This window comes from Mytilus galloprovincialis, chromosome 4 (genome assembly GCF_965363235.1).
Source record: "Mytilus galloprovincialis chromosome 4, xbMytGall1.hap1.1, whole genome shotgun sequence".
Taxonomy (NCBI): Eukaryota; Metazoa; Mollusca; class Bivalvia; order Mytilida; family Mytilidae; genus Mytilus; species Mytilus galloprovincialis.
The window spans coordinates 59556057-59578820 of NC_134841.1; the positions used below are offsets into that span (position 1 = coordinate 59556057).

The following is a 22764-nucleotide window of genomic DNA, read 5'->3' on the forward strand; positions in this document are numbered from 1 at the left end:
TGACAATACGAATTCTAAAAATCCAGGCTAAAACTAAGGGGTAGGTTCTTTAATTCAGTCAAGGACCCGCGATGTCACGGGTATGGTCTAGTTAGCCTTATGCGTTTCGTCCGTATGTATGAATGAATAACTAGTTGCACTCAGGACTCTTCAGTATATAGTGCAAATGGTTAAAAAGGTGACAAAACCACCTAGCATCATATTCCAGGTAGCAATGTTTGGTATATTTCAATGTACTTTTTTTTATTTGGCTATCTGGATGCAAAGTATTTGTTTCAAATGCATCTAAAATAATTTAATCTATCTTAAACTATTCATGATCAGTGGATGCTGCTTCAATAATTCCTGGTGATGACAATTTCAACGATCTTACCTAAAGTTGTTTATATCAGAAAGAATGCATTGGCATAACAATGAACTGAGCTTAATGCAAAGCACTTTAATACTATAATACACTTACTAACTGACTTAGGCAGAGAGCTCAATCCAGTGATATACTTCTTGAACACCAAAAACAAACATGCCTAACTGCACGGATCGGAGGTCCATGTAAATTAATTATATAATATGTAAATAAAATGTCTATGTACATGTATATAAAACTCAAATACAAATATATAAAAATAGTTAGTAAAAAGCAAGTAGATGTCACTACATGCACAAATAAATACATCCTAACAGAGTGCCTTTCTCTTGAAATAAGAACAAACTTCCACCTTATCTTGGTAAACAGGTGAAGAAAAAAACATTCAAAACTAAAAAGTTTTCAGTGTCTATAACCATCACTACTGAATCAATACACTTGTATTTGAACATGTACATGTATTTTCATCAGTGTAAAAATGTGCTAAAAAGTAGTAAATTTTTACTAAAATAAATGTATAATTTACGCTTGTGTATCATGTGTATGGCTGTATGTAATTGTTTCGCGCCTACATCAATATTCATAGCAGTGAAAAAGTTTTTCTGTGGATAAATATAGATATACATGATATACACAAGGCTGGTGTGGACAAATGGACTACATCTAGACATAAGGTCTATGCAATTTGATAAATATATACATGTATTTACACGAGGCTGGTGTGGACACACTTGCATGGATGCACAAAAAATCTAGATACATGAAGATAGAGAGAGAGAGATATTGATGATTTTATACAGAGTTTTATGTATTTTACTTTCGAAAAAAAGACATTCCAATGAAATGGATGTATCAGACATGTCAGATGCAGAAGCTAATCTATTTAACTCTCCCAGTCATCCATTATGGAGTCAAAGTCTGGTGACAGTACTCATGTACAACTAAAACTATGCCTAGTAATTCATCTGATTCAACAAATGCAAGTACTGTGAAATGTTTCAAAACAGCCTATTAATTGTGAAGTAATTGCAGGTCTCCCCATTTATGTAAGGTATAACAAATTGACAAATAATTAGATGACCATTAGTCCAAAGCAAGGTGTTACAGAGAAAAAAAAATAGCTAACAAATTGACAAATTATAAGATAACCGTTAGTCCAAAGGAACGTGTCACAGGAAAAAAATAAAATAGCCTTTCAACATGGTCAAGACGTCATAATTATTTGGCTTAGATGACCATTTGATAATTTGGGGGACCAGAAGTAATATTTTCCAAATTGAATATTTATTTTCATCTGTTATGCTTATTTTAATATTCAGTGGACATGTGGATATGATATTCATTTTCAAAATCCTCCTCCCCAAAAAATCAAAGAAAAATCACATTTCCTTTCAACTTTATACCTATATGTACTACCTCTGTACTCAGATCTAATCCTCTTGCACACTGTTTTTGTTGCTCTCAAGAACATATATAACTATATTAAGTTTAGCTTCTACAGACCCTTTATCTGGGATCTGGGAAATGTCCTACTATAGTGAGAATTTCTTTTTACACTCGATAGGGATTTTTGTTTGAGGGTCAAAGTTTTGAAGCTATGTGTTAACATGGTTAAGGGGAGGGGGGTCATTATGTGGTGAAAATTTTGAACATACCCTTCAGCTGATAAACAATGACCGTTTCCTAAGTTTAGCTTCTAGGTACCCCTCTACTTAGTGAGAATTTCTCCTCGCGTAAGGTTCCAGTTCTCATTATTAAATCCGACTGAAAACATATGAAAAAGCATTCCGACCTGGGAGTCCTTGCCTTCACCTGTTAAATCTGACAGTCAAGAGACAGGTTATTCCACTGGTCCACTAAAAAAAACAAATTTCACAGACGGCAATCGATAGGGATTTTTGTTTGGGGTCAAAGTTTTGAAGCTATGTGGTAAGGGGAGGGGGTCATTATGTGGTTCATAATGTTTGGTTTTTTTTGGGGGGGAGGGGTTGAATAAATTTGAACATATCCCTCACCTGATAAACAATTACCGTTCCCCAAGTTTAGCTTCTACAGACCCCTCTACTATAGTGAGAATTTCTCCTCGCGTAAGGTTCCAGTTCTCATTATTTAAATCCAACTGAAAACATATGAAAAAGCATTCCGACCTGGGAGGCCTTGCCATTTGCCTGAAAAGTCACCTGTGATAAATCTTAGTGTCAAGAGACAGATTATTCCAATGGTCAACTGAGAACAAATTTCACTGACGGCTAGAAATGTTTGCATATATACAAATTATCGACTCCTAGTAAACGACTCCTAGGAGTCGATATTAATAATTGAACGATGGACAGTTAGTGCGTGAATTTTTCTTGCTACCTGATTGGAAGAAATTACGAGACGTGAATAATCAAAGTTTATTGATTGGTTAGGACAATCCAAACCTGGTAAATGTCCTTCAATCCCGTAGAGTATCGGATTTGTCCTCTCTTTTTTAGCAATTACATTTTGCCTGGTCATTAATCATGCATATTCATGATATTGGTACACAGGTAACTTTTATCTATAAATAGTCGAATCTTCTGGAGTTTCGTAAACAACAACGTTAAATGATATATACTACTTCATAACGTGTGACCTCACGTGTGTGGTTAAATTTGTTGATTGATGCACGTGGCTGCTCTAGTAAATGAATTAATCTACAAAGCGAGAGCACTTTCCATTTTCATCAGCTAAGAGTCGACTAGCCCTTTTTGAAAGGCTAATGCTTGTGCTTACCTTTTCTTTGATGCAAAATATCCAAAAGAAATGATAAATGTCCAGCTGGCGATATACGATGACCTAATTTTGGGAGAAAATATAAAATAGAGAACTCTACCAAAATTTCACAAAGCTGAATTTCCGGATTATATAAATCGAACGTTTTGGAAAATCTCTCAGGTTTCCCACACAAAACGAAGGTGTCAAGTTAAGAATTTTGAAACAAAAAGATCATTTCAGCGATACAGGCCTAATTTATATGTATGTTTATGTGTTTCGTGTCAACCCCATAACAAATTAAAAGTTTTCAAATAATACACTTCCGCCCGCCATAATCCAGTAAATATATATTTTGTTATAAGTGTAGTTAACAATATGCTGAAACATCTTTGTTTGTTACAACACCAAGATGTTTGTGAAATTCGAATTGATTTTTTGGTTGAACTGGATGAAGTTCCCTTCTATCTCTGTACATGGATTGACGAACACATTTAAAAAAAATATCTTTTTTTTTTATATATATATGTTCTTCGTCAATTTTGAAGTGCTCTGAATTATTATCGTAGACGGCTTACTTCCTGTGAGCAGGATCTAATCAAAGAAACAATCTCCTATCACTGGATTGTGATTTTATGTCTTGTGTTAAAATATGGTAGTTTTCGAGTCAAAAGTGATAATGAGAATAAAAGATTAGAGAAAAAGAGAAAACAGAAACCGTAGGAATATAAATCTTTCAAAATTTCTTTTTTGTGCAAGAATTAATTTTATTGTTTTGAACAGTCTTAAAAAAACTTTTATTACTTTTCTCCTGTTATGTCAACATTTATTGGGGGCAGTTGTATATATAATACCAATATAACAGGTAAAGCTTTGACAATCATGTCACCCGTAATCAGTGTATATAAAGTGCGAATCCAGCTAGTTCATTTTTACTGTTATATGCGGCAAGGATTTGTATAGTAAGAAGGATTGGAATCTCGTGTGCTTTTGCATAGACTGTAGTATAATATCTTCTGCGGCGCGAGATTTTGTGAGATTACCCGTGATGCATCTGGAAAATGCTCAATGTGCCTTGATTAATGGCGGACATTTGCATCACCTAAACAAATTGACACCCGATATGTAAGTATTACAATCCATATCTATCAAATTTTATGCTTGAAATAAGAAGTTTAAAAGGGTTCTGGTGTAATTAATAACTTTTACGATCGCAGTAAGAATACACGGCTCCATAGAATTAATTTGCATATTGACCGAAGTGACCTCACCCTATCCCGCCTATTGGGCGGTCCTATCATCATTTTCTATTTTTATACTCCTTCCTCAAAAAACGGAGATGAGTGATAAAATTTATATTTTCTGATAGATATATGATTCCTTCGTGTATTGAGTAAATTTCGTAGTGATTGATGCATTAGTTTTCCTATTTTTTTACGTTTCTTTGAGTTGATTACAACAAAAATGGCGTTCTGGAGCGAAAATGGGGGTGGCTTGGGAAAAATGAATAAAGTTCTTCAATTGGCCTAGATTAATGTTCAAACATGTTTACAAACGTAAAACATTGGTGATAAAGTGTATTGAAGAAAGCTCAAACCGCTAAATAAGGGAATTGTGATACTTTTCTGTCTTTAAATAAAGGCAACAGTAGTATACCGCTGTTCAAAACTCATAAATCCATGGACAAAAAACAATCAATGTGGTTCTCAGATGAATCGCAATTTACCAGGCCTAAATTGGGAGGGGATCCAGTTGTCATAATAATCTGATACTTCCTTCCTGTTTATACCAAAATGAAATCGTTAAACCATGTGTTTTGAAATAGTTTTACATCAATTTTAACTAGCCATGTTCCATAGAAAACTCCATAGATTTGCCTTTGCCGATGTGGAAAGGGACAATGCATGGATGGTAATATTTTCAAATGTTCAGCCCAGTGTTTAGGCAGCAACCATTTGATTTTCTGGGGGGGGGGGGGGGGCTATGGTTTTTTTTGGAAAAAAAAGTTTGTTTCCAGTTTTTGGAATAAAAAATAATTTGTTTTTGACCCTGAGAAAAAAAAATTGTTTGTTTCACACTTAGTTGCCACTATATGTAATGTTAAAATTGAAAGAAAAAAATTGTTTTCATCTTGTCGCCAAAAAAATAGATTGTTTTTCGCCGAAGGCGAAAAAAAAAGTTTGCGTAGAAAAAAAAACCATAGCCCCCCCCCAGAAAATCAAATGGTTGCTGCCTTACCAGCATCATGGTAAATTTGTGAACGTACATTATGTACAAATGAATGTACATTTTTACTGACATCAAAATAATGATACATCAACACAGTTCATCTACTTTAATGCCTTTAATGATGTATGGGTAGTGCTGTTTTGGTCTTCATTATAAATCACTGCCCCCCTTTTATTATGCATGTTATTATTATGGACTCCCTTCTTCTCTATCTGTTTATACCACATATCAAATGCATTACAAATTTAAGTCCAATTAATTATTATGCCTGTTAATTATGGCATTTTGCTAGGCTAAATAATGTTTTCCTGCAACAACTTCAAATCCAACAATGAAAGATGTTTTCCTGCAACGGTGTCAAAACAAAAATCAAAATAGCCTTGCAAGATTTTTTCCTGCAACGGCGTCAAAGCAAATAATTAAAATAGGAAGACGTCATAATTTTTTTAAACCTGTGCATTACAAATGTACCTGAGCTTTATCTTTTCTAGACCGAACTGCTCTAAACTATACTTCAGTCAAGTCCAGTTAGAGTTTTATATATATATATAATATATAAAGGATATTCTGTTATCCAAAATATCTAACATTTATTCCTTTTATTGTTATTTTTGATTTTTTGTTTGTTTGCGACATCTTTTGATCCTACAATATTGCAAAATATTTTATTTTAAAACAATAGAAACATTGCTACAAATATAAATTATTCCTGAATTTGCATAAACCCATAGAAATCTAACATAAATTTTGCAAATATAATTGTTCGAGCAGAGATCTTGAGGTAGTATTGCTATTGTTAAGGACATATTTGATATTGGAATTGTTTAAGCCATATGATATTGTATTATTATTGCCACATGTAACTATATTACACCTTTTTTCAGTATTTTCCAAAATGCTCAAACTGGTGAATGTTAAGAAGAAAAGTCTAGGCGCAAGGATTCAAGTCCCCAAAAAAGTCTAAGCAGTTGTGTGCAAACAGCAGTTGGCCATTCATGCACTAATCATGTGGACTAACATATATACATGATGTATATGGCATGCCTTCAAATAGAAATAGAAATACTAGTGTACAACTGAATGCCACTTTTGACCAGAACGTTCCTCTGAATATCATTTATGGAGGATATACCAACAATGTTTCATTGGATCATTAACTTTTAATCTCTTCTACCTAAACTTGAAAGCTACGCTTTGTGTGTATGGAACTTTGATAGTGACTTGATAGATGATCATGTGATACCCGGGTTAAATTGGATTATTTCTATATTTTAATATAAAAATAAATCATTGAACATCTTCTTTTAAATTCCATTACATGCCAGATTCATTTAATACTTCAAATCTGCTTAGTGTTGAGTGTATATTGACAATGTACATGTATGTGTAGTAAAATAAGCAAGGAGACATGGGATATGATTGAAATGAGACAACTATCCATTCAATATCAAATGAAGATTTTAAAAACTAGTAGTCTACATGTACAATGATTGAATCAATGAATGTATGTCAATCACCATCAACAAAACCCATGCAGCATAGCAGGTCGATAAATATTATCACATGAAACCAACAGCCCATACATAATACATGCACAAAAAATTGTTTTTATACCAAATTTGAAGTTAAGACATAAGAGTTAAGAGATGCGGGATGTGGTATGATTGCCAATGGAATGAGACCGCTCAGTTCACCAAAGAAACAAATGATGTTGTCTTGATATAAGCAATTATTCAATCTATTGTTATTTCTTATCTTGATAGACAAAAATTGTTTTACATGTATTATACAGTATATTCGTAATTATGAGCTATAAAATCAATACATGTACAAGGCAAAATTGTACACAAAGTATCTTCTGTTAGACAATAACCATTTTATAGTTATCATGTACGTCTTAACAAAGACATTTATTGTAAAAATAGTTTTTATACCAAATTTGAAGTTAAGACCTAAGAGTAAAGAGATGTGGTATGATTGTCAATCAATGAGACAGCTCAGTTCACCAAAGTTCAAATGATGTTGAAGTACCGGTAAGCAATTATTCAATCTTTCCTTGATAGACAAAAGTCAGTGTTGTACATGCATATTAGTAACTGTGCGCTATAAAGTCAATACAAGGCAAAATTGTACAAAAAGTATCTTCTGTTAGACAAGAAACATTTTAGTTATGTTTACAAAGACATTTATTGATAAATATCTATATACATGTACACTACAGTTTAGACCTACCAAGCATGAAAGTTACAAACAGAAAAGTATTACTTTTGTTTTAATACTTGATGTAAACTGCTGTTACGTACCTCATATGAAAGTGTACCAATGTACAATCAGAAAAAGATAGTCTTCTTTGATATATGACAAGTCGCTCTTTTCAAGTTAATTTCTGTATTATACGTGAATAATACATAACCAGAAATAATTCCATGACTGACTACTTGAGAGGCCGTTATACATGTATGACATGTATGACAGAGAGCTGACACTATAAAATTGCCCTATCAAATTCATGCACAAATTGATGAAAGTGCTCTGATAAGAAACAAAAGTGCATATAAAGATGTAATGTTATTAGTACAATTAAAAAATTTTGCTTGCATTGATAATTTATAACACACTGGCTAACGTTTCTTTTATGCCTATATATGTTTATGATGATTGAAACCTGCTACAGTTACATGCAGAGGCAGTTTTATAGGGTTTACCAGTGGGCTCCCTCTTTAACAGTACTTGTTCCAAACTTATGATAATGACTAGCCACTATGTATATAAAACGCAATGCAGTAATTCGTCCTGAAATGTGTTGTCAGTTCTTTTTTGCCACAAAAAAATGTTTTGCACCTGTTTCCCGAGATTGAAAGTTTTTGAAAGAGTTTCCGAAGATGCAAATTCGCATATAACTATAATGACATAATTTACAAGAATAAGATTTTTTAAAATTTCTTTGACAATTGACTGAAAATAAAAAATTACAGAAGTTAACATACAAACACATTGTCAACTGCCGTTATTCACATTGCATTACAATGTCCATCAAATAAAACAGTTAAATTATGCTTTTTCGTCAATTGAAACTTGAGTGAAAATCAATAATTATTACGTTTAAGAATGAATAAAATCCTTAACCATTACAACATTGTCTATACGTGACAAAAATAAGAACGTGTACAAAAAATCACGTTCCGATATCGTAAGTGACGAGTTGTAGTAGTAGTAATAGTGGCGAGTACCGAAGTCTCGCCGCGGAAGAGATTACGATAAACCGCGAGATTCCAATCCTTCTTACTATACAAATCCCAATCGTAACTACTCGGCCATTCTCGCTACGCAGTACAATAGCCTCGTATGCACTACGGAGAAATTCTTCTTAAATTGTTGGCCGGAATTGTAGTGATCCGCGACACAAAGAAGTTCTATCCTCCAGGTGGCGCTATAATTTGGTTACATATCACAGAGTAATCAAGAACTTTAACTCTGCCAAATATTTTGGCGCGAAAGAAGGAGCAAAGTAAATAAGTAATGGTAAAAAATTTGTACCATTCCAGTCGAAAAAATATAAAATTCAATCGGATCGGAAAATTTTCCGGACAGGAGCAAGTTAAATCAGTAGTGGTAAAAAAAATGTACCAGTCCAGTCGAAAAAATATAATTTTGAATCGAATCGGAAAATTTTCCGGACAATGATTCCTCCGCCTAATGCATACGAGGTTATTTCTTCGTGCAACCAGAAAGGCCGAGTTGTTCCGATTGATACAAATCCTTGTATGCGGGTATGTCTATTGTAGAATAAAGGATCATGGGAAAACTGTATTTGTTTATGTTTTGAAAATATCAAGTTAAGTGATTTGAAGATAAGTTTTAACATATTTTCATTGTGATATGTCTTTATAATATACAAACATAGCATTAAAGTTCAAATAAGTGTTATAAAAGCATCATAATATAGCATATCGATTATTGAAAGCGATCCATTTTAGCTATAGATGCGATGAATTATCACTGTTAGTGCAGTCATTATTAATGTAGAATTTTCAAAGATGAGAGGAATTTTTATTGTAGAATTATGTGATAAATGCACTTGCAACAAACGAAAAAACTTAGTTGATGACTTTAGGATTTATGATACATGTATTTTCAAATTGAAATACAAACTCCTCATTCATTCTTCATCAAATATATAGCTTTTCAAACTTGTAACAAAAGCGATTCTCAAAATGAAAAATTCTAGATCCGCGAATGGATACTACCGCAGAGGTAAAACCATACAAATTTGGGTTATTGTACACGAAATGATTGCTACAATTCATTTTTGTTGATTTTAGACCCTTTGGAACTCTATGTGGGCTGCTTCAGCAACTAGACAAAAAATCCCCAAACTAGATACACGGTTAGATTCAGCATGTCAACGAATCCCAAATATCTATATTAAAGGACTTTTGTCTTTAAATTTGGACCCCTCAAAATTGAAAAAGGGACCAAAAATATAAAAAAATGCATGCATCGGATACATTTGTTATTGAAGGCATGACTGTAACAATAGGATTGATATACACAAATATCTTATTCTGGGGGTCTCATTGGGGGGGGGGGGTTCTGATCCCGGATCCCGCTTACTGTTTTGGCAGATTTCCGTATTCCGCTTATTGTTTTGGCAGATTCCTGTGTCCCGCTAGACTTCATTTCTCGTTTTTCACGACACAATCATTTGACTTTCACCTGTCACGCTTGCAAAAAATCGGCAATCCGGCGTCACGCTTATACCCAAATGCGACCCACTATTTTACTCTATTCTGAATCATATTAAGCCCATTATACATATATTAAAAAAGTAGTGTGGATTTTTTTATACCTTTTTAATCCCGTCCCGTTTCGTTTTTGAGCCATATATAGATGTCGTATGTGACAATGAGACAACTCTCCATCCGAGTCACAATTTATAAAAGTAGACCATTATACGTAAACATACGGTCTTCAACATGGAGTCTTGGCTCACACCGAACAGCAAGTTATAAATGGCTCCAGTGTAAAACCTTTTAAACGGGAAAACAAAGATTCAATCTATATCAAGATGTACGTAATTAGTGGTGAAGTGTCATGGAAATGGATAAAAAAAATAAGGATAAAGATCCCTATACGCTTTATAAGAAACTAAATGGAATACATTTGAAATAAATGTTATTTCTATTGAATTTATTAGAGTGTTTTAAAACCAAACTTTCCTCCGTAAGTTAAATTTTATCAAATCTTTCTCTTACTTTATCTATTGTTTGAGCAAGTCGGCTAAATTAAGGCCTTACAGCTAATTTCATAATGCATGCAAAGCAAAACTTTGGTTGGCTTGCTTGCTTTGTTTGTTTAATTGTTTATACAAACTTTGTAAATATTAAAGATTGACATTTTAAAACAATATGATAAGCCATATGATAGTTTAACCTGTATTTTTAATATTTGAATTAAATTGGGTGTTATCATAACGATTATCCAATAAAAGAAAAACAAGCAAGTCAACTAAAGTCTTGCTCTACATGCTTAAAGAAATGAGCTGTAATAGATAAAAAAATAAATAAAAAATTATACAGTGAAAATTCACCGCATATACAGTACTAATGATTCGCTCCACAGTAAAAATGAAAGAATAGTATCATTATTCGACAGTAAACATGACTAGCATTACGAAATCATCATAGTGGAATTTAGTTAAATATGAAGAAACTCAATGACAAAACATATTCTACGTTATACAACTTTATTAATTGTATTAAAATGAATATTTTGTACTGCAACAACATCTTACCTGTTAGTTATAAAGCACCTGCACGATCTGTTCGTGAAATGTCATAAATATTCACCTATTTTGGTATATATTTCAAAGCTGGATGGCTTTAGGCGCGATAAAACCCCGCTCGCATCTCTTACTTTGTTTTATTAGTATTATGTATTTCTGAACATATACATTTTAACTAATTTTCTTCATTTTCTTCGAAAGTAAAAAAAAGTTCGTCTGTTTATTTATCATTCTACATTAGACATTTATGGCATATACAGTAAAAATGATATTTTAGGATCCGCACTTTACATACACTGTGTAAAAATTGAAATTTTTGGATCAAGATTTAGAAACAGAACGAAGAGGTTTTCTCATGTTTCTTAGCGAGTACTAGTCATATACATTTAGTAACTGTATAATTTCCGACAATGTACATGTATATCCAGAGACATATATACACATATATATACACATGTGTATATATGTCTCTGATATATCCTACAATTTAAAACTGGCGCTGTAAGGTTTAAGGCATATAAACTCTGACTTATGTATTAATTATTTTGAAATAACAAAATGAAAACTATGTCTTATGAATAACCATGATGAAATAATTGTTTTTTCCATAATTGAATCGTGCATTATTTGTGTATTGGATTACTTAATTGTCTTCTTTCTAGTGTAATCTCTATTTTGTTTACTGACACATGACGAAATAATGCAATAGTTAAAATTAAATATTTTACAAAACCGTTGTCATGATTAAAAGATTAAAACCGACTGAATAAATTAAAATATAAGAGTTCAATTATTATCGACGATGTCGAAATTAGCCGTCAGTAATAAACAGTCAGTTAGCGTCAAAGGGAGAGAGCTAACAAATTTTATTAAGTATGTACAAAGTATATGATGTATATTGTATATAATCAGCCCTTCTGTAATTTACTGTTTTTCTAAATGATTCAACAAATTTCGATTGTCCAGGTGTCAATAGCGGTGATGTCCACACCATGAGTAGTTTGATAATTGCGTGCCGTGTGCAGAATGTCGCCCCTCCTCTAAAAAGGACGGTATTTTTTATATAAAATCTGGCAAACGATTGTCGTCCAATTAGAACACTCGTTACATTGTTCTTTGGTATATTTAGAATCCGAAATAAACCTAAATTATCTGGAAAATGAGATAATGAATTATCTGAAATTCAGATAATTAATTATCTGGAGATAAATTAGGATTATCTGAAAATCGTTCAGATAAACCTAGATTTTCTTAATATTTTAGAATAAACCGGGATTTTCTCCAGATAATGAATTTCCTGTATTTTCTGAGATAAACTAGGATTTTCTCGAATTTGAATTAAGCTGAGATAATCTTAGTTTATCTGAGATAAACCAGGTTTATCTGAGATAATCTAAGATTAATTAATAAAAGTGGTTCAGGCGTGCCATAGGTATGTACTAGAAACTATAAGTCTATGTTAATCTTGATGTTTTTTTTATGTCTGTATTGATCATAAATCATATATTGTCATAGCAACATTTATTGCATATATAGTCTACCTTGAAGTCTCATTTTTTCTAGTACGAGAGTCCAAACGGACGGCTTCGGGACGTAGGTAAAAATCGGAAATTAACTCCGTTTGGACTAACTGCTGTGATAGCATAATAACGACTATTTCGTGTAGTATCGTGCTGTAAGTTTTTGTCTAATCAATTAAAACGATTATTTTGAATCTATTCAAATATGCTTCGAAGTACGGTCCATGAAGGATTTGTTTCTGTAAAAGAAACGCCCCGCTAAATCTTCATCTTCAATTTTTCTTAGAGTTTCAGGGCAAGTAAATGCGTAAAATAAATAGTACATTTGTACTTTGCATTTTCTTCATCCTTTTATAGGGACATTTTCTTCATCCTTTTATAGGGACAGTAGAGTTCTCTGCAATTAAGTCAGTCATTGTATATTCAGTGTCAGTTGTGTCGTCTTCGTCAGTATGTTTTTCATCAGGTCAAAAATCAATATATAAAGGTACAACCTCATTGCTACTATGCAATTGAGTTTTTAACTAGTATACATTCGTCGCATGAATAACATAAAATATATATTAGCTTGTCCGGGTGTGAGTAAAATATTAATGTGAAGTTTGTATCCACTAGTAGGTTAAAAGTTTTGAACCGAATCAAGATTTGTTGTGTCTACAAACCTGAATATCCGCTTCCTTCAATAATGAGACTTCGTATCGTTCAGTTTAAAATATGCCAGGGTTTCAGTCAAAACTATATATTTTAAATACAAAATTCAACGGCATGTGGTAGAATAAAAAAAAGTCGTATATTTTAACCGATTTCAAAATCTTTTGAATAATCAGAAAAATGGTTTCTAACGTTTACGTCAAAATTGAGTCTGAAACGTCGTTTTTACGCAAGTGCGACATTCTAGTAAGACTCCGAAAAATCGACGGTGATTTTAAATTACTAATAGGAAATTGATGTATTTTAGAATTTTGGAAAATTGAGAATGATAACATTTCGAAAAATTATTTCAATTCGATTTTATCATAGCACGGGTAAGTAAAAAATTGCCGTAAATTTGAGTGAAGTTTGTTTTTATGCCAAAAAATGGAAGTGCGACAACATTGTAAGCCTCTGAAAAATCTCCCATAAATCATCATTTTATATTTTTTTTAGAATATTTGTCTAAATTTTTAAAAATCAAGCAAAATAACATTGACGTAGAAATAAAAATTCTAACTTTTTTCAATTCTATATTAATTTTTTTGAACTCTCAAAACTGTAATCCCCCTAAAAATTCCCAGTGGGACAAAATTGCCTTAGTTGTATGGAACCGTATTTTTCTTAGGAATTATAATAACATCATAAAATATTGCGTAAATGACTGAAGAAACATTTCTGTAAGACAATGGAAAAATCCGTTTTTTTTTAAATAATTAATGGTTAAGATACAAATCGTAGTTCAGTTGTAACAATAAACGAAATATGTTACGCGGGACACCTTAAAAAATCCCGTTTTTTAAAATTAAAGCTTGTCGCATATAACATAAAACATAGTTTATACAATTATTTTCTTCGTTTTTCTTTTGAAAAACCTTTTATTTTAAAATGCTTACAACAGAAATTTATTTTAAGTTACAAAATTGCAATTTTGAGACCTACATATCTTGCCGAACACGTCAATTTTTTCAATGAGGTACGAACATCGCGCGTAACGTCATCAGTTAAGGGAGCAAAAAAACTTTTTTTTTTAATCAGATCGCTATTCTAGTATTTGCATGTTGTTTTTTTCCTTTTGCCTCAATATCATAGTCTTGCAATGGTCTTATGTAGTGCTGTAGTTCAATAAATTGTTACTGTCCTTATTGGTGCCGTCGTTCTTCTGTTTTAGTACAAATATAACCTAGCAATATTCATTAGATACACATAAAATACTGCTAACCAACTAAACTAGACTGAATTGTGGACAATGCACGCAGCACGCATAGAGCACTACATATAATATATCTAAATACATGTATGCCATAAAACAGTAAAAAGCTGATCAAGTTAAATCTTGATTCAATCAGATTATTTATTTGCCGTTGTTATAGTGCCGTCATATTTACGATTTTGAGACTTTTTCCTATCTTTTGAAAACAACCACAAAATCACTTCAATTTATCATCTTTGCCACAATAGCTTTTTTCGTGAACTTTTTAAGTTTTTGAACAATATCCGAATAAGAAAAACAATTTGACTTGAAAACGTCATTCTAAATTGTACACAGAATTACATCTCACCATTTGTTTTGTCCAGTTTTCATAATGTGCATTTCTGTGACCCAGTCGTCGTTTTGACGATTTTGTGTTGTTCTTGGCTGTGACTAAGACGAAAGTGATTTAGTTGATTGGTGTTTGCTTAACGCCAACTAGTTTTTAAAGTCAATAGTTTCTAGGAAAATCTAAAAATTTGAAAGGATGTTTCTTCATTGCAACAAAGCAGAACCGAGAGCAAAATCTTGATATATTTTTTTCATTTTTTCATTATTTTTCTGATAAATTGACATAGTTTTTGACATTCTACACCATACTTGAACACTAATATTATAGAATGAATCACAGAAGAGTTATTAGCAGAACCTTCTTACGAAATTTGTACCAGAGAAATTCTTTGGCTCGAGCCTCAGCGCAGAAGTGTTATCGCTTTTACAATAACAGAGTTTTTGAATTACACACTATATACTGTAAGTTATGTTCTCATAAGATCGTGTGGATAATGGCAAAGACATCACTGTTATTATAATGATCATTTGGATAAAGTGAAAGAAAATTAAACTGTTAAAGAAATCTTGATTTGAGAAATGAAACAGTACAAAAAATATAAAAAACGGTGACTACACCCCAGCGATTGAGGAACATTGAATAATACGTTAAAAGTTAAATATTGTTTTTCTCTAATACTTATTTATGAAATGATTTAATTTTGTTTGTAAAACTTATAGTCTTGTCGTCAAATACCATGCGTCCTTTTACGTTTAGCGACGTCAAATTTTTATAATCGGTTCGAGGATCAATTACGTGTTTTATTTGATTGTAAAAACAAATCCTGCAGTGACTTTGTTCGTGGTTTAGAAAGTCGAATGGTCACTTAAAATAACATCGGACTGACCACGTAAAGATTTAATTATTGGTATGTAAATTTGAATGAACAAAACGTCCAGGAGATTCGAGGTCATTTTAGGTCCAAAAGCTACATGCAGATATACGTCAAGATTTAAATCTTGTTTATTGTTGAAACCTATATATTTTCGACGAATTTTTTCCTTTGATATATAAATATAGTTGAAGCATCTGCAAGATATCATATTCAAGTTACAAGTCTTTATCAAAGGTAAGAGAGATATTCGTATCAAAACAATTGCTTTACATATTATATATGCCATATTTTAAATAAGAATATTTCATCTTAAGACTTTGGACTTCTTTTCTGAGTGAGCTGGCACCTTTGTTTTTTAATACTAATAATCTTTATTGCAGAAACATGAAACCCTGACGAGTTAAAATGCAAACATACATGTAGTACATTGTATACAAAAATAACAAGAAGCATAATACATGATAAATGCGTTAAACAAGTGAAGATGATATTAATAACATATATCTATATCTATACCTATATCTATATCTATATCTATATATAAGTACGTCTGAGTCAGTGACAACTCTACAACAGATTTATCCATTGGATCGCCATCAATGATCTGTAACAATAACATCTCCATGCCTTTTATATCATGTACTGTAGTACGCCGCTAGATTAAAACTGACGAGGAAAGGTAACACACGGCCATTGAAAACTTTATTTTTGTAGAGCCCAGGTGGTCGTGTGGTCTAGCGGGACGGCTGCAGTGCAGGCGATTTGGTGTCACGATATCACAGTAGCATGGGTTCGAATCCCGGCGAGGGAAGAACAAAAAAATTGCGAAAGCAAATTTACAGATCTAACATTGTTGGGTTGATGTTTAGACGAGTTGTATATATATATATATATATATATATTTGACCAATGTGGACCTTATTTTCGCAATTCCATAAATTGCTTTATATAGTATACAACACTGAACAAAATATCTTTATTGGGATCTAGAATAGTTTTAAGTTTAGAGTTTGAGTGAAGCTGGTTAAAATTAGGTTAATGGGTTTTAATAGCATATATTAGGGAATGTCTTACATTACTGTTAATTTGGCAATGAAGGAAAAAATGTTTCTCATCATCTAAAATTTTACAAACTTTGCACAGTCTGTGTTCTCTTTGAATTTTTTTTAAAACGTCCTAATTCAATTTCCAAATTATGATCACTTACACGTAGTTTTGTTTAAAGTTGACGACTATTAAAATTGTTTAGATTGTGCAAGTAGTCCTCGAATTTAATTTCATTTTTAAGTTTACTATAAAGATAAAGTTTTGAACTGTAATCAATATTTGAAAGTTTTTTAAGAGTGATGTTATTATACTTTTCCTTCACAATATGTTTAAAAGTTTTTTTGAGTGAATTTTTTATAAGTTTAAAAGATATATCAAAATCAACATATCTTTCTTCATCAAAATTCTTTAAAAATATGCTTGGCAAAAGTGTACCAAGTATATATTCCATCTTCAGACATAGACTTATTTACTGCAAAAGCTTCTTTAACAAGAGGGTTTATTTCATGGCAGTTTATTCTACAAAAATATAATAAAACTTGAGTTTTAATAAAGGAGACAAGCGGAAATCGTCCTAACTCAGACTTTCTTGGATAGTTCATGTGTAGATCTCTTAAATTTTCCTTTATTATCAATAATGTTCCCAAGAAAATTATACTCTTTAACTTCAGTTAACTGATTTTGTTTATAAAAACATTTTGACTCAAAAGAATTTCTAGAATGAAAAATCATAATTTTTGTTTTATTTGTATTTACAGTCAGTTGCCATTTGTAGCAATATTTTTCCAGTTTACTAGTATTCAAAGCAGATTGTAAACCGTTTTGTAATTCTGATAATATCAAAAGATCATCAGCAAAACTAAGACTACTTATTGATGTTTTATCTAAGGACACAGAATCACATATGTCCCATTAAAAATTGAATGGATATCATTAATAAAACAATTAAACAATGTTGGGCTCAAACTGTCCCCTTGTTTGACCCCTTTATTTATTTTTAAAAATTCAGATTGTTTATTATCTATTTTAACTGAAGATTCACAACACTTATACATATCTTTAATTACTGCAAAGTTTAGGGATACAATTTTGAAGGGAAATCTCCCTATAGTTATTAATATCTAGCTTGTCTCCAGCTTTATGAATAAGTATGGTAAAAGATTTTCTCCAGTTTGATGGATATTTACCAGAATCAAGAATTAAATTAAAAAGCTTAGCAATAGCTTTACAAGTAACAACACCACTATATTTAATAATTTCATTACAAATTTGGTCTGGACCAGAGCTTTTCCAAGTTTTTAATTTTTGTATACATTTATTTACTTCATTGATAGTAAAAGGTTTATCAGTTACCTCTTTGAATAAAAGTGAATCAGTTTCATTCAATATATCGGTTTCAATTTTAGTTTAAATTCTTTATCATAGTTTACAGTCTCTCCTTGATGCTTAAAATGATCAATAATTTCTGGAAAACCAGCTTGAAGCTCAATTTTATTATTAGTGTTCTCATATTTTAATGATTTTAATAATTTCCAATATTGTTTTGAGTCTGTATCTCTAAGGGCTGAAAGCTGACTAAATATTTCCTTTTTAAATTGATTTTTCTTTCTTTTTATTAATTTTTTACACAGTTTACAGTGACCTAGAAAATTATTTCTTAAATTGAGGTTATAAGGATTTATTCATAATAATTTGGCTAGATTTGATACAGTTTTCTTTACATCAGCTAGTTCTCTATCTTCCCATGGCTTTTTCTTTTTTAATTTCTTTTTATGAAGGATTTAATAATTTTATATGAGCGCATGGTTAATGTTTTAAATATATTATTTAGTTGTTGTTCTGCTCTCTCAATCCAAAACAATTTATTTCAAACAGTGTATTTTCATAACCAAGTATTTCATCTCTGGTGCTTCTTTCTTTTAAAACAGTATATAATTTTCCCTTATAAATAGTCTCCCATTCAAATGTCATATCTATCTCACTATATTTTCTGTCTATATTCATATTTTGCTTGGATATACGACCTTTTAAAAAGACTACAATTTGAGCATGATTAAATAAATATGAAGGTTCTAATATTTGAAAAAAAACCTAACTGAGTTAATAAGGTCCACACTGGTCAAGGCATAGTCAACAATACTACACCCACTAGGTTTAAAACATGTCATATTTCCCAGCATATCACCAATAAAACGACCGTTCAAAACTCTTAGCTGAGACTCAGAGGTGATACAGAGATCAATCTATTGCTGGCCTTGGGAATTAAAAACTTTATCTAAAAAATTTCTATCTATATTACAATTTTGAAAATAGTCCTCTGAAAGTATATTTGTAGAGAGCTATGAATTTTATTTTCATCTGCAATAAAATCATCATGATTTGTAATTCGAGCATTCAAATCCCCAATTACCAGAACATTGCCTTTATCAGATACTTGGGTAATTTCTGCGTCCAATTTCAAGAAATCATCATCATAGTGGGGAGAATTTAGTGGGGGATGTAAGCGGCACAAACAAATAAATCTTTTTCAAGGCCAAAAAAGTTCTTATCTAATTTTATCCAAAACGGGTTTTTGATGACGTTAAATCTTTTATTTCATTATCCCTTTATGGATATGGGATTTATAAAGCCACTAAATCGTCTAGAGCGTCTATTCTTTTTTCTACATTTTTGAAATTTTTTAAAATCAGGTATGTTTGAAGTATCATCAACACCTTTCCAGGTCTCTATTAGAATATTAATATCATACTTCAGACAAGACATACATTGATCATCTCTGTACTTATCTCCCAAACCATTTACATTCCAAGATCCTATAGATAAGTTATTCATATTCATAAAAAAATAATCACATACAAATAGCATGATATGGTTCTAAGAAAGATAACTCTAAATTTATTGCTTTACCCATCTAAAGGGATTATTTCCAGATTTAATATAAAAACAAAAGAAAACAATAAACTTGAAGTTATAAATTGCCTGCATTAATGTGTATTTCAATTGAATTATACTGAAATGTGTGTTCTTTAAAAACTTTATTAATCTTTCTTTGAATAGGAAAATAGTCAAGTAAATGTCATGTTTGACTCATATTATTTATCGATAAAACAATGTTTTTGATTTTAAGAATATGATTGACTGGCAAGCAATATAAATCAATTTCAAAAATATCTATACACAGATATTTTTACAAGGAGGTCTAAATGAAATGTTAGGTTATTTAACAAAGAATTATAAATATATTTGAATGTATCAAAAGGAACAATACTTTATCTTTCTCATACAACTTTTCTATGATTATATTTAAGAAAACATTTGTGGAACTTCTGATAATATTTGAAATTATATCAATATAAGATGTATGTATAAGGGTCACAATTCAATTAAGAAGGAATAGACATACATGCAGTTTATTTACTGTAGGACTATTTATGAAACATATAGTGGAATTCTTTAGTCATTTCTCTTCTAATTTTATATTTAGATTAAGCCAAGTTTAAAAAATAAAAATATTCTGGTTAAAATTATGGATTTGTTTCTGTAATAATAAGTAATTTAGAAAATATCAGTTGACACTTTGCAAAATTATGGACTTGATTAAAGTTTTTGAAGATTTCTGAATCAAGTTATCGATGGGAAGTTTTAAAATATATATGTTGAAAATCATGTCAGTACCGCAGTTTCGAAACGACTACCGAGATAACGATACCGTCGGACGCAAACAGTCCTCGAGCAGTGGTATCAACCGAGTACTAGTGATTTCATATAACACTTTAGAAACGCATTTTGGGGGTTTACCTTCCCCATAACACTTGAAGACTGCATAAGTTTGATTAACTTGTAGCCATCCCTTTTGCATATTTACGCATTTTGAAATATGTTTAAATTATGAACAACATAAAAAAGAAAGAAGGAATAAGGAAAAAAGCAACTCATAACCTTTGCATGCTGATTGCTTTGCCTGATTAAACAGTATGAGATAAAAATATATTAGGAATTATCAATAACAGATTAATTCAATGACCCAGTCATAAAACCATAGATGATTTTAACTCAGTGTAGCCAACAGGATGTTTTGCTCTAATTGTGCTATCATAACCACGTTGAAAAAGAACATTGCATATGTTGACACATCCGCAAACTACTACATTAATCATTCAGTACGTTGATTTCCGAGAAATGATAACTGAGTTATTTGTACTTTTATAAAACCACGACCAATACTGAAAGGGTTGATATGGTCTCGAGTTTGATGGACATAATTAGCAGGGCGGATCTAGGATTTTTGAAAGGGGGGCGAAGTTTTAAAAATTTTGGGGACCTTTATTTTAGCCTAAAAAAAATAAAATAAGTGTAAAATGCACTTTTTAAACGGTTACTGACGTGGGGCATGTATTTTTTTTAATAGTTGCTGTAAAGTGTAAGGGTAGGAAATTTTTGATGCTTTATTCTCCCTATTAACTGTCTATCATAAAATGATAGTATGGATTCAAAGCTATGTACTGATATATTTGATATGATATAAAAAAAGAAGATGTGGTATGATTGCCAATGAGACAACTATCCACAAAGGACCAAAATGACACAGACATTTACAACTATAGGTCACCGTACAGCCTTCAACAATGTGCAAAGCCCATACCGCATAGTCAGGTATAAAAGGCCCCGATAAGACAATGTAAAACAATTCAAACGAGAAAACTAACGGCCTTATTTATGTAAAAAAAAATGAACGAAAAACAAATATGTAACAAATAAACAAACGACAACCACTGAATTACAGACTCCTGACTTGGGACAGGCACATACATAAATAAAAAAACTTGTCAGTGAAAAATAGACCGGGAAAATTCTCGTTTGTTGTATGTTTAGTGAGCATAACCTCGCTAGATTTCTTGTTATAAACGAAGATATACGCTGGGCATTCAAAGAAATGTACAATACGACCGACATGAGTTAAAACAGACGACTACGCAATTTTATTCAAATGTTTGGTTGTTATGTTTCACCAAACAAAATGAAGGGAAGTGAGGGTTTTTAAATCAACAAAAGGCTACGAATGAGTCTGAAATGACAACGAATTTATGAACGACGTCCTATAAATGGAGACATAAAGGCCACACCCAGCAGGCAGATTGCAGTCTGGTTTTGAGGGGGAAAAAATATATCAGTTCGGCGAAACAGCAGAACTGCAAACCTCCGCCCCCCCATCCCCCCAAAAAAATACGCCCGTTTTTTATTCATCATGTTCATTTAATGCTAAATGATTCTGTTGGAAATTTTCGTTTCTTACAGAAAAAAGTGGACAGGAGTATTGTTTTCAATCAAGATACGGCCAGAATTTTTGTTCAAGGCAAAAATCAGTGTCAGAGTTTGTTCACTTATATATCTCAGACTTCTCCCTCAAATCAAATGGTTCGTACCTTAGACTTAAAATATATCTAGAGCTTATACTGAGTGGGGATCATTATTCAGCTACTTGTATGTTATTTTAGACCACGTGAAACTTCGACTCATCCGAAATTTCGAGTCAACCGAGTAAGATACAACGAGAGTTAATTAACTTATGTTCTTTAGAATAGGATGGGGTGTTTGGGGTTAAACATGTTCAATCCTGTGTCGCTTTGAAGGTGTCATGCTTGTCAATCTCAGCGTAAGCAATGTGTTACTGTATTTTGAATTTCAAAATGACTGAGTAACGTTTTTTCGACGCACTCGTCAACTCCACCATAAAGTGAATCACATGACTTTGACATGATAAGTAAATACCAGCGAAAAATATCTTATAAAGTAAAGAATTGTCGCATAAAAATTAAAGACACGGGAAATGGCAAAGTTCACGAAGTCTAGTCTGATTAATCATTTTACCCCAAAAAAAAGTCCGAGCAAAAAGGGGGGCGTACGCCCTCTACGCCCCCTCTGGATCCGACACTGATTAGATAATTAATTTGTTGATAAGAATTTAAAAGTTTCTG

General features: G+C 31.8%; 1 protein-coding gene and 1 long non-coding RNA gene across 3 annotated transcripts in view; both read left to right on the plus strand.

Annotated features, from left to right (window-relative positions):
• The window catches only part of LOC143072566 (uncharacterized), a 65169-nt gene that overhangs the window by 26627 nt on the left and 15778 nt on the right, over window positions 1–22764 (plus strand). The window contains exon 1 of one of the 2 annotated variants that reach the window (XM_076247563.1): window positions 15823–15976. The exons of the other annotated variant lie outside the window; for it this stretch is intronic. The gene's annotated coding sequence lies outside the window, so the exon portion shown is untranslated. Of the gene's footprint in view, window positions 1–15822; window positions 15977–22764 lie in introns of those variants that run through there. 2 annotated transcript variants of the gene reach the window in all.
• On the plus strand, window positions 4094–6629 carry LOC143072564 (uncharacterized). The gene is made up of 2 exons (XR_012977237.1): window positions 4094–4225; window positions 6214–6629. It is a non-coding gene; the product is annotated as an uncharacterized LOC143072564 (long non-coding RNA).